At 41.1% G+C, this 13,508-nt stretch overlaps 1 long non-coding RNA gene across 1 annotated transcript; it reads right to left on the minus strand.

The window, feature by feature from the left end:
* Nucleotides 1–9,059: 9,059 nt before the first annotated feature.
* LOC131808747 (uncharacterized) lies at nucleotides 9,060–12,232 on the minus strand. The gene is made up of 2 exons (XR_009344950.1): nucleotides 12,102–12,232; nucleotides 9,060–10,487 (listed from the first exon to the last, which is right to left on the minus strand). It is a non-coding gene; the product is annotated as an uncharacterized LOC131808747 (long non-coding RNA).
* Between the last annotated feature and the right edge of the window lie 1,276 nt (nucleotides 12,233–13,508).

The raw sequence follows: 13,508 nt of genomic DNA on the forward strand, positions 1-13,508 counted from the left end.
TGGTGATCTTGCCTCCCTCATTGTCGACCCTCACTATTCCGTCTATACTCGCCTATCCAGTTCTACAACCTCAACTTTCTTATCTGTTGATCCACATCCACCGCTGTTCCAGAGCATGGCTCTGCTAGAGTTGGTGCATCTAATGCTCCAGCTGTGCCCAGTCGGACCCACTAGCAGGGGCCCTGCAGGACAGCACCTGCAGCCATCCCAGCACCCTCTGCCTCCAGTCAGCGTCAGTGTCAGCCCGGCGCCCCAGTGACTCTGATCACCCCCAGGCAGCCTGGCTGTGTATTCCATGTCCTGTGTACATGGAAGGGCCCCTAGGCACTCAGGCTACACAGCAGGCACACACTGATGCACTGCCCCTGCCCACGAAGCTAGGCCCGCCACCTGTGGACCACTAGTGTAGGGTGCAGCCACCTGTGCTCAACTGCCCACTCCTATCGTGTGAGCTTGAGACAATAAAGTGATTCGGAGATTAGCATTCGCAGAGGTGTTCACTGGAATCCCAAGCGAGTGCCGTGTGTCAGCCCACCCCATGATGTGACCACTGAAGACAAGGTTGTACAAGATTGGGATGAATGAAGGTTCTGTAGTGCAACATTGAGCCAGTGCCGTCTGGACGCACCGATGGTAATGACTGTGCGGGGTGAAGTCACAGTGTGTACCTGCATAGATGTGCCCTGCTTTCTATCTGTGTCTGAGTATGGTTGGCTAAATCCACAGATCTGCATATGAAAATCTGCATACCTCTTTCAGTGGTCCTCATTCATGCTAATCCATGATAAATACATAAGCAAGTATTCAGTAATATAAGTGTATATACTATAATGTATCATATAAATCATTTGTGTAGTCAAGCTATGTATATATATATTTTTTTTATCAGTATTGAAGAGATTTTAGCTTTTACCCCCTCAAGAAATTGAGATTAGAACTTGAAATTAAGCCTTTGTTGTACTATCAGAATGCCTCAATCTTTCCCTTCCAGTCACCCCCTCCGCTGTGATGGATTCTCCAATTGAGTCAATACATATATTAAAAAAAAAAAAAAAAGCCAAATAAGATACAAGGTTTTATGTGCTTTCAACAATTATTTTCTTTTAAAGATTTATTTATTTTTTGAGAGAGAGCGAGCGTGTGCACAAGAGAATGCAGACTGGTGAGGCGAGGGGCAGAGGTAGAGAGAAGCTCCGACTCTCCACTGTGCAGGAAGCCCCACGCTGGGCTTGATCTCACGACCCGGAGCCAAAAACAAGGGTTAGACTGAGCCCCTCAGCAATTATTTACTGAGCACTCCTCTGAACCAGGTGCTCTTCCTGGCACTGATGAGATTGTCCCAGAGCGGGGAGACAGACAAGAAAAGGTCAACATCTGTGTAAATTAAATTTCATTTGTATGTGCTATAAAGAAAGTAAAGGAGGCTGAAGAGTTTGAGCATGACTAGAATGAAACAGTATCATTTGGGTGGTCAGGAGACACTTCCTGAATATGAGAAAGAGCTATTTGAAGATCTAGGAGTGTTCCTGGTGAACCAGAGGAAGGGTGATAAAAAATGACAGAAAAGAATAGATAGGGGTCAATCACATAGAGTCTTTTCATAATGACCTTGTATTTTATTTTTATAATTTTTAAAAAGATTTTATTTATTTATTTGACAGAGATCACAGGTAGGCAGAGAGGCCAGCAGAGAGGGGGAAGGGAAGCAGGCTCCCTGCCGAGCAGAGAGCCTGATGTGGGACTCAATCCCCGGACCCCAGGATCATGACCTGAGCCGAAGGAAGCGGCTCAACCAACTGAGCCACCCAGGCATCTCTGTATTTTATTTTTAAAACCATCAGGAGAATCTAGTGCAGAGTATTAGGTATAAGAAGACATGATGCAAAGCTTACTCTGGCTGTTATGTGGCAGATGGGTAGGAGAAAACCCAGAGTAACAAGGAACATTTGTTTGGAGGCTTGAAGTAATTCTAGTGGGAGAGGATGGAGTTTGCACTAGGGTTCCAATAGCAGGGATGGAGAATTGATGGGTTTTGGAAATATTTTGGAGGCCATGCCAGCAGGACTTACTGATGGGCTTGATGTGAATAGTGAAGGAAGAAGACAAACCTGGGATGGCTCCGAGATTTTAGGCTTGAGCAACTGAGTGGATCACGGTGTCATTAACTGAGATGAGAAATTTGAGGGAGAGACAGGCTGGGTTAGGGAATCAAGAGTTCTGCCTTGATATGTTCAGTTATTATTAGCTGATTACCTGCTATCCCAGGACAAACCTCTCTGATAAAAGTTGGGTTAGTGTGTAACTGAGCTCAAGGCCTACAGGGGCTCCTCTCTTTACCCTTAACCACCAAAACTTACAAGGTACAACCTACTTCCCTCGCCGTATGGCTAAGTATGAGCTATGTGGCAGGACGTAATGCAAACGGCAGTGTATACTGAGCGCTGGCACACAACCTCTTCAGTCATCCCCTCACTAGTTTCTGTGGTGTAACTGATGTCCTTTAACAAAAGGCTGAGCAGAGGGGCAAAAGATTCCACTTTCCTCAGAAAATGTTTTTTTCCCTATGGTCAATCAGGGACATGGCTGTTGCTTTAGGAGAGGAGATTAGCAGAGTACTGGAGTCCTTTTGGATAAATGAACCCTATCCTCTATCTACAGAATGCCGTAGCTACTACTTATCCTCCAGTGGGAGCAGGGCGCGAACAGTGCCGTACCTGCAAAACCACCTAAAATTGGTTAGAACAAACATTTCATACAAATCCACACCATTTTCTGGACCAAAATTCATTCTTTTCTCTTTTACGTAGGATTTTCTTTATTTAAATTTTTATAATTTCAGCTTTATTGGGATATTAAACTTTTAATCAAATACAGATTACAAAATAAGTACCATTGACTGCCTAGCTCAAATACAGTGATCCCCATGTAAAAATGTTCCAGACCAGACAATTTCACTATTGTCTCTAAGACAAATTAAAATCCCATTAATAAATCAAAGTGCCAAACAATGAAAGGAAGGAAGAAGTAAGACACATGACAAAGGGAGAAAACAGGTCCCTTCCTATCCTGATGGATGGGGGTAAATGAAGCAGAGACAACAGGGACAAGTATGACAAACTCAACTTCATCTGGGACTTTGGCATACAAAGTACAGAGTACTGTGGACAAAGAAGCTTCTGCCCTCTCCCCTACTAAGACTTTAAAAGGAAACTACTCTGCAGCATGGACCTACTGTGGCCCCATGAGCATTAAGAGGGCAGACTGGCATGCCAGGAAGAAGTGTCCTTTGACCCCTTTATAGTATGGATACTGAGCAGAGACCCTTTTGGCCCAATGGAGTATGAGGCAGAGAGTCACTGAAGTCTGCAGCATCAAACAGTGTTGTTGAGGAGGCCAAACTGACAGGGAAGGGCACAAGGGCCTGACAGCAAAGAGAGACAGGACCACCAATTCATCAGTTTTAGAAGCAAATGTTAGCAGAATGCCCACCATTCCTCTGGTCAGCGATAACCAGAAGATTCCAGCTTGTGCACACCCAAGGACCAGTGTTAAGCCAGGAAACCCCTTCCTTCTGATATCAAAATGCCACATAAGTCCTCCCGCCCACACCCAGAAGCCACTTTGCAGAGGAGCAAAGGTAGAATGCTCAGAATTTTCTGAGCATTTATTTTAAAAAGAATACATGAAACCTGAAGAGACTGAGCTGAATTTACTTCTAGACTCTACTACTATCCAGTGGAGTGGAGGATGGAGTAAAACTTGTGAGGAAAATCAGAGAAGTAATTGACCAGACCAAAAACCTTATTGACGTCTGCTCTAAAACTCACCTAAAACTCATTTACTTTTGTAGCTTTTCAGTCTAATTTGAATTCTTCATTCAGAAATAGGATAAATAGGGGGAAATGTCTGAAATAGAAAAAGAAAAGTGCCAGTTTCACTCACTAATGTCTAAGAAGCTCCAATATCTAAAAGATAGGTCCTGTTACTATTCCATTTTACAGTCTCAATAAATTATCCAAGGTCACAAGGTTAGGAAATGGTACAGCCAGTTTTTGAATCCAGACATTTGTCCCCAGAATCCATTCTTTTTTTTTTAAAAGATTTTAATTTTATTTATTTGACAGAGAGAGATCACAAGTAGGCAGAGAAGCAGACAGAGCGGGGAGGGAGGGGGAAGCAGGCCCCCCACTGAGTCGAGAGCCTGATGCGGGGTGATCCCAGGACCCTGGGATCATGACCTGAGCCAAAAGCAGAGGCTTAACCCACTGAGCCACCCAGGTGCCCCCAGGATCCATTCTGTTTGGCTTTCTATTGCCTCTTCCATACCAAATGTTGAGGATATAGTGGAAAACAAGCATTCTCATGCACTGTTGGTAGGTGGTTATCCTGGTGTAGTTACTCTGGGGAGCAATCTGGTAGCACTTGGTGAAATTAATTAAATATACTATGTTCTATGGGAAACAAAAGCAAAAAATAAACTATTAGGACTAAATCAAAATAAAAATCTTCTGTACAGTGAAGGAAATAATCAACAAAACTAAAAGGCAACCTATGGAATGGGAGAAGATAAATGCAAATGACATATCTGATAAAGGGTTAGTATCCAAAATATATAAAGAATTTATAAGACTCGGTGTGCCTGGGTGGCTCAGTGTGTTGGGCCTCTGCCTTTGGCTCAGGTCATGGTTCAGTGTCCTGGGATCGAGCCCCACGTCAGGCTCTCTGCTCAATGGGGAGCCTGCTTCCCCCTCTCTCTCTGCCTGCCTCTCTGCCTACTTGTGATCTCTCTGTCAAATAAATAAAATCTTAAAAAAAAAAAAAAAACTTAAATAAAAATTTGTAAGACTCCACACCCTTCAAAATAATCCAGTTCAAAATGGGCAAAAGACATGCACAAACATTTTTCCAAAGAAGATATCCAGATGGCCAACAGATATATGAAAAGATGCTCATCAACACTTATCATCAGGGAAATGAAAATCAAAACTACAATGAGGTATCACCTCATATCTGTCAGAATGGCTAAAATCAACAACACAAGTAACAAGACTTGGCAAGGATGTGGAGAAAAAGGAACCCTCCTGCACTGTTGGTGAGAATGCAAACTGATGCAGCCACTGTGGAAAATAGCATGGAGGTTCTTCAAAAAAGTTAAAAATAAGAACCACCCTATGACCCAGCAATTGCATTATGAGGTATTCACTCAAAAAATACAAAAACACTAATTCAATGGGATACAAGCATCCTGATGTTTATAACAGCATTATCTACAACAGCCAAATTATGGAAGCAGCCCAATTGATATATCCATCAATTATTGAATAGACAAAGAAAAGATCGGATGGATATATATATCTGCAGTGGAATATCATTCAGCCATAAAAAGAATGAACTCTTGCCATCTGCAACAACATGGATGGAGCTAGAGGGTATAATGCTAAGCAAAACAAGTCAGAGAAAGACAAATACCATATCATTTCAGTCATATGTGAAATTTAAGAAACAAACAAGCAAAGGGGGAAGAAATAGAGAAAGACAAACCAAAAAACAAACTCTTAACTACAGAGAACAAACTGATGGTTACCAGAGGGGAGGTGGCTGGGAGGATGGGTTAAATAGGTGATGAGCGTTGATTTTCTGTCTTAGTTGTTTTACCAATTAAAAAAAAAAAGATTTTATTTATTTATTTGACAGAGATCACAAGTAGGCAGAGCTGCAGAGAGAGAGGAGGAAGCAGGCTCCCCACTGAGCAGAGAGCCCAACTTGGGGCTTAATCCCAGGACCCTGAGATCATGATCTGAGCCGAAGGGAGAGGCTTTAACCCACTGAGCCACCCAGGTGCCCCGGTTTTACCGATTTTTTTTTTTTTTAAAGATTATTTTTTTGACGGAGATCCACAAGTAGGCAGAGAGGCAGACAGAGAGAGAGGAAGGCAAGCAGGCTCCCCGCTGAGCAGAGAGCCTGATGTAGGGCTTGATTCCAGGACCCTAGGACGATGACCTGAGCCAAAAGCAGAGACTTTAACCCACCGAGCCACCCAGGCGCCCCTGTTTTACCAATTTTTGAGAGGGGTGTTGAAGTCCCCAGCTGCAACTGTGATTTGGTTTTATTTCTCCTATCAGTTTTACTTCACATATTTTGCACAATATTGTTTGGTATATACACATTTACGATTATTGTAGTCTTGATGCACTAATACGTTCATCATTATATAATGTCTCTCCCTGTCTTTGTCAAATTCTCCTTCTCTCCTTTACCTGATATTAATATAGCCACTCCTGCTTTAATTAATTTTTGCATGATAAATCGTTTTCACCCTTTTACTTTTAATTTGTCTATACTGTTACATTTAAAGTGAGTTTCTAGTAGACAAAGTATAGCTGAGTCATGTTTTGTACCACTCTGCCCATCTCGTTTAACTGGTCTATTCAGTTCATTAATATATAAAGTAATTATTGATACGGGTAGTCAAGTTGCCATTTTTTCTTTTCTGATTGCTCTCCCTGATTTTTGCCAGTTTTCTTTTTTATCCCTTTTATGGGTTAACTGGGTACTTTTTAGAATTCCATTTTGAGTTATCTATAGTGATTTTGAGTTTAAATTTTTGTATTGCTTCTCAGTTGTTGCTGTATGTACTGCATCATAAATGCAAACTTAACATGGTCCACTGGTGCGATTTTACCAGTTCTAGTGAAGTATAGAAACCTCACCTTCCTTTATCCTTCCTTGTTTATAATTACCTTAAATATTTCTCCCACATATGCTAAGAACACCAGATAGCATAATTCTTGCTTCAACCACTAAACACAATTTAGAGAACTGAGAATTTAGAGAATTTGCAAATATCAAAGAGCAGGAAAACTAGTTCAGTTGGCACGATTTTTGTTTACCATGTTCCTTCATCTTTCTGGATATTCTCAGGTTTCTCCTTTCAGCATTTCTTGTGCTCAAGTAACTTCTTTTAACTATTCTTTTAGGGTAGGTCTGCTGGTGACAAATTCACCCAGTTTTCCTTCATCTGAGAATGTCTAAATTTTCCCTTCATTCTTGAAGAATGTTTTCACTGGGTATAATATTCTGAATTAATAGTTCTTTTCTTTCAAAACCTGAAAAATATACTATTCCCTATAGCTTCCATGGTTCATGAGAAATCTATTGTCATCCAAATTCTTTTTTTAGGTAAGGTATGATTTTTTAAAGCCACTTTCAAAATTTTTATTTTTTAATTTAGTTTTCAGTGGTTTAATTCTATGTATGACATTGACTTTTTTTTTCATGTTTATCCTGTTTGGGGTTCACTCTGCTTGTCTCTTGCCAAAATTTGGGGATTTTTCAGCTACTTTTCATCAAGTGCTTTCTCAGCTCTTTCTGGGATTTTGATAACAATGTTAGATCTTTTGTTATGATCTCACAGGTTCCTGAGGCCCTGTCCGTTTCTTCAGTCTGTTTTCTGTTATTTAAATTGAGTGATTTATATTGTTCTTTTCTTCCCCCCTTTTAGTTATTTATACCATTCAGTTCTAGAATTTCCTATTCCTGTATAGAACACTATAAAGACATTGGAGGCAAGTAAGTCCTAGATCCTAGGGAGTACAATAGTGAATAAAACAGATCAAGTGTCAGATTCTAGTGTGGAGAAATACACAAAAATCATATAAACAAATAAATGTACAATTTAAAAGGTGATGATAAGATCCTTGAAGAAAAACTAAGCACGGTGTGGCAGCAGAGAGGGGGACTATAAAAACTGCCATTTGAACAGAGATCTGAATAAAGTGCCTAGTGAGCCACGCAGATAAGGAAGTAACAATACACATAGATGGAATATTAAGTACAATGACCCTGTGGCAGAGGCATGCCTCGCATTTTCAATATGGTGACTGTGGCTGAAAAGACATGAATAAAGGGAGTGAATATTAGAGAGCTGGAATTCAGAAAATACAGGGCCTTTTAGGCCCTAGTAAAAACTCTGGACTATGTTATGAGTGAGATCGGAAGCCACCAGAGTACCTGAAAAATGAGTTAAAGGTACATACAGCAACATGTATAGCACTTAATTAAAAGCACTGTGCTGAGAAATAAGAGTTATAGGAAAATATTTGTGCTCATGTATTTCACCCATGAACACAGCTGTAAAAAAGTCCTATGCAAAATATTACCAAAGTGATTTCAGCTATATGTTAAAAAGGATAATAATCAACTAAGGTGATTATATTCTAAAAATTCAAGGTTGATTTCACATATGGAAATGAATCTATTACTTGCCACACTGACATAACTTTATTTTTTTTTGAGATTTATTTTTTTTGGGTGAGAACATGAGTGTGACTGGGGGGCAGGGGGCGGAGTTTCAAGATGCAGGGCTTGATCTCACGACCCTGAGATCATGATCTGAGCCGAAACCAAGAGCTGGATATTCAACTGACTGTGCCACCCAGATGCTCCTACACTGACAGAACTTTTAAAAATATATATGGTCTCTCAATTCAGAAGCGTTTTTGACAAAATTTGAAATCCAATTCATGATAAAATTAATAGCAAACAGGGGGCACCTGGGTGGCTCAATGGGTTAAAGCCTCTGCCTTCGGCTCAGGTCATGATCCCAGGGTCCTGGGATCGAGCCCCATGTCAGGCTCTCTGCTCAACGGGGAGCCTGCTTCCTCCTCTCTCTCTGACTACTTGTGATTTCTCTCTGTCAAATAAATAGATAAAAAAAAAAAAAAAAAAAAAAGCAAACAGAAAGGCACATCATTAATGTGACAACCATTAGTCAGAACTTCATTGCAAATATCATACGCATGATGAAATACTGAAAGCTTTTCTCTCAAGTTTGAGAACGAGACAAAGACTTCCACCAACATTACTTTTCTTGAACACAGTAACAGATCTCCCGGCCAGTGGAGTAAAGCAAGAAAAAGAAATAAAAGGTACAAAGTTGGAAAGAATGAATAAAATAGATGTCTTCAGAAAGAATAGGAGTATCTATGTAGAAAACTAAAAAATACAGTTATATAATTGAATTAGTAAATAAGGTTATTTAGCAAAGGTTCTGCTCCATGGTCAACACACAAAAACTGATTTTATTTCTATGTACAAGCAAGCAGAAAATGAAATTTTAAAAAAGATACCATTTGTAAGACATTAGAAAAACAAAACAAAACAGTAAATGCCAAGGAATAAATCTAACAAAAGATGTGCAGAATTCTGTACATAAATCTATAAAATATTGACAGCAATTAAAGAAATGGAGCATGTAGGCCACAGAACTGGAAGACTCACCATTATAATTTCCCCCAAAACGATCCAGCATAAGAAAATTCCAGGGTGTTTGGGGAGCTCAACAATCATGAAAATACAGAGGGCTAATAGTAGTCCTTTTGGAAAAGAAATATTGTGTGGGATATACTTACCACATATGAAAACTTATTAGAAAGCCACTACAATGAAAACAGTGAGGTACTGGTGCCAAGATAGACATAAAGACCTAGGAATGGATTAGGACCAGAAATAGGCTCACATATATAGAGAAAAATATGGAAAGGAGGCAATGTATAGAAATGAGAAAAAGTTTTTTCAGTGAATAGTTTTGGATTAGGTATCTAGATGGAAATAAAATTAAACTCAGGTTCCTCTTCTAACCACACATAAAAATCAGTTGGACATGGAAAATTAATGCCATGAGAGTCAGTAAGGTGGTTAACTTTATATGGTTGAGAGAAGAAAGCTCCCAAACATCAACCACTTTCTTCTCTCAACCATATAAAGTTAACCACCATACTGACTCTCATAGCATAAAAGCATAAAAAGGCTTTCGGGTGCTGAGGCTTTCTCAATTTGGATGGTAGTTATAATGGGTGCTGGCCTATGATAAATCATGGGCCAAACATTTTTGTTGCATTTACTTTTTTTTTAAATTTTTTTAAAGATTATTTATTTATTTGACAGACAGAGATCACAAGCAGGCAGAGGCAGGCAGAGAGGAGGAATCAGGCTCCCTGCTGAGCAGAGAGCCGGGGGCTCTATCCCAGGTCCCTGCGATCATGACCCGAGCTGAAGGCAGAGGTTTTAACCCACTGAGCCACCCAGGTGCTCCTGCATTTACTTTTCTATATGGATGTGTGTTTTATTTACTTTTCTGATGTGTTCAACTAAAAGGGATTTGAAAAAATCAGCAACAATAGTTGCTGTAACAATAAATCTTGAAGTGTGTAATGGTTCAACCATAAAGAAAATGGTTTCTCACTAACGTGAAGTACAAAACAACTGTTCCTAATGATGTGAGAAAAAAAGGCAAAAGAAAAATTAAATTACCTTACTACGTAACAGTCCACTGACAAAATCTGGAAATAGGCAGAGTGACATTCCTCTAGGAATGTCCTCAGCTGCCTTGATGTTAATAGTTTGCTAAGGGCAAAAATCAATCTTAGCCTGACTCTTAGGATCCTGTAAGTCAACTTTAACATTTAAAAACTACTTTGGAGGGACGCCTGGGTGGCTCAGTTGGTTAAGCAGCTGCCTTCGGCTCAGGTCATGATCCCAGCGTCCTGGGATCGAGTCCCACATTGGGCTCCTTGCTCTGCAGGGAGTCTGCTTCTCCTTCTGACTCTGTGCCACTCTGTCTGCCTGTGCTCGCTCTCTAAAAATCTTAAAAACTACTTTGGAAACTTCCTTTATCTCTAAACTCCCCCAAGCTATATGTTAGCAATCATCCTCCAAGCACATGGCCCACTGATATACACCTGAAGGGTCTCATGACTGAGTTTTTACTAAACAGTAATAAATGACCTTTTCCTAACAATAGGTAGCCTCCTCAAGGCCCTAGAAACATTGTTTCCAAAATACCTCAAAGCCCATGCTATTCCTAACCCCCTCCCAACTGGAAAGTATATAATCTGACCACTCCTCAGGATCCCAGTGCAGCTCTTTCTGTCCACAGGTCCTGTCCCTGTGCATTAAGAAAACCATCTTTTTGCACCAAAGACAAGAATTCTTTATTGGCTGTCAGCTCTGAACCCCAACCATTTCCTACATCATTAGTTGGTGGGTGGCTCTTCTCTAAGTGATGTTTCAGGAATCTAGGCTCCCTCCATCTTTTGGTTCCATCATCTTCAACAGGTAACTTACAAGGTCACATGTGCAAATGCATGAAACTGGCCACAGTGGATAATAGGGAACTATGCATAGGAAAATTTAAGGACCCAAATCTGCAAGTAGCACACACTAGTTCCATTACCATCCAATTGGTTAGACTCAATCCTGTGGCCACACTTAAGTATAAGAGAAGCTGGGAAACAGGGTCCAGCTGATTTCCCAGGAAGAAGAAAATGGGTGTGGGGGATAGCTGGCAAGTCTCTACCACATCTCACACACACACACACACACACACACACACACCCCAAAACCATATATTCGGACAAAGATACATATGTATCTAGAGACATACAACAAACACATTGTGGGGGTGAGGAAGAGAAGAGCAAGAATAAAGGAAACCACCGGAGAGGGGGCTTTCATGGGCCAATCCAAAAATAGGCCCATAAATTTCGGAGGCTTAACTCAATTCTTAGCATCAGTCTGTGTAGCAATTAAAGAGACAAGTCCAGGAGCCATGGTGCCAGCAGTGCCATCCTAACCGGACTGACTCTGAAGTGTGACCTTAAGTGTTTTAGTTGTCCATCCCCTCCTGGTCCAAGTCTGTTTTCTGAGCCTCACTCCTTGGACTTCTCATGAGTTCTGTGAATTACTTATTGATATCCTCCCAGTACTTCCTCTTCTTAACCATACTTTGTTATTGCCAAACTTGAAGTGTCACAGAGTAGATGGGATTTCACCTGCTGAACCTCCGTCCCACATGGAATTTCAGCAGTAAAGTAAGCATCCCTACTTCATCTTTGGTGTCAATGGGAATGTGGCTGCAAAGAGCCACCCATCTAGATAAACCTGCTTTTCAGCAGGAACAACCAAGCAGCAGGAAGATGACCCTTGCCTCCCAAATCTTGTGAGTGCATCTAATTGACAGAACATAATTTTTTTAAAAAAGACTTTATTTATTTGTCACAGAGAGAGAGAGAGAGAGAGAGAGAGAGGGTGCACACACACACAAGCAGGCAGAGCAGCAGGCAGAGGCAGAGAGCGAGGCAGGCTCCCTGCTGAGCAAGGAGCCCAATTCGGGACTTGATCCCAGGACCCTGGGATCATGACCTGAGCTAATGGCAGCGGCTTAACCAACAGAATTTTTGTTAAGAACCTAGCTCCAAGGATTATAATTTCTCCAGGTGGCAAAGAATTTGAAGCAACCAGGTGAATGGATACATTTACTATGGTGGATGCATACCCTGGAACACTGCAGCTGACAGAAGCAATAAAGTTACAAGAAACTACATGGATTACATCCCTTACCTACATATTTTACTTACCTACCTGGGGCTCTTAGCCACTACATGATCTCTCTCCACAAGACAACCCCTCACTCCACCCCTACCACCACCCCCTCACACATACTCTGGTTGTGTTGCAGCAGCTGAGATTCGGCAAACTCTTATTTCCCAGAATCTACCGCCAGCTGGTTCCATGAGGTCCTGTTAGTGGGACATCCCAAAGGGAAACTGGAAGTGAAAGAGAGGAGGAAGGCTGTTCATCCCTGTTTTCCAGCTGCTGTCACCCTGCTTCAGCTGAAGGCAGCTATCTCCAGCTACTAGCGCTTCTGCATTTAGCAGCAGCTCTGCCACACTTGTTAGAGATTTTAGCAACAGACAGGCAGTCGTGCCCTTCCTCAGAGGTCCAAGACTAGGTACGCAGGAGCTTCTCCCACAAAGTTCCGAGTCTCATCAAAAGGGCCCCTTCTCTGAGCTCCTAGTTTCGGGTGATTATGCCATTTCTTCCTGTTTTCCTAGCACCTGGGATGTTCTCTGATATCTCCACTTACTAATTTCTGAATTACATCAGCAGCTTCTTCCTACTCCTTCAGCCTTCCAACACTCACAATCAGTTCTCTATATTAAATGCCGTTACTTGAAATACTTAGTGTGGCTTGCATTTTCCTGACAGGGCCCTGAGTGATAGCTTAAGTGGATATTAAAACACAGCTGAGTGAAGGAGGGGGAGGGAAAGTGAGAATACACTGTGTTACTCTATAAATAGAGCTTATGAACCCAAACAGTTCATGCTTTCTAGGAATATGTACATAAGAGGATGTTAAAGGAGTTTTTCAGTTGTCTAAGATCTTTAGATAATGCACCCAAACTGAATACAATTGGTAACACGTACTGACACATCTAAATGAAGGTCCTGGATATATCCACATAGGATTTACTCTAAGATTAAATAAAGCTGATACAGAGCCTCCCAAATTTCTACTGTATAAGAAGTGAGAATGAAAGATGCATTGATGGGAACTTTTAGGAATAGAAAACTTTTCCTCCTTGAAAGGCAAAGGAGCAGCGCTGTTCCCTCAATCCTAAATCAAGAAGAGCTCCAAAAGAACCATTTAAAGTCACTTTGTGTTCCCA

Source organism: Mustela lutreola, chromosome 1 (genome assembly GCF_030435805.1).
Source record: "Mustela lutreola isolate mMusLut2 chromosome 1, mMusLut2.pri, whole genome shotgun sequence".
Lineage (NCBI taxonomy): Eukaryota > Metazoa > Chordata > Mammalia > Carnivora > Mustelidae > Mustela > Mustela lutreola.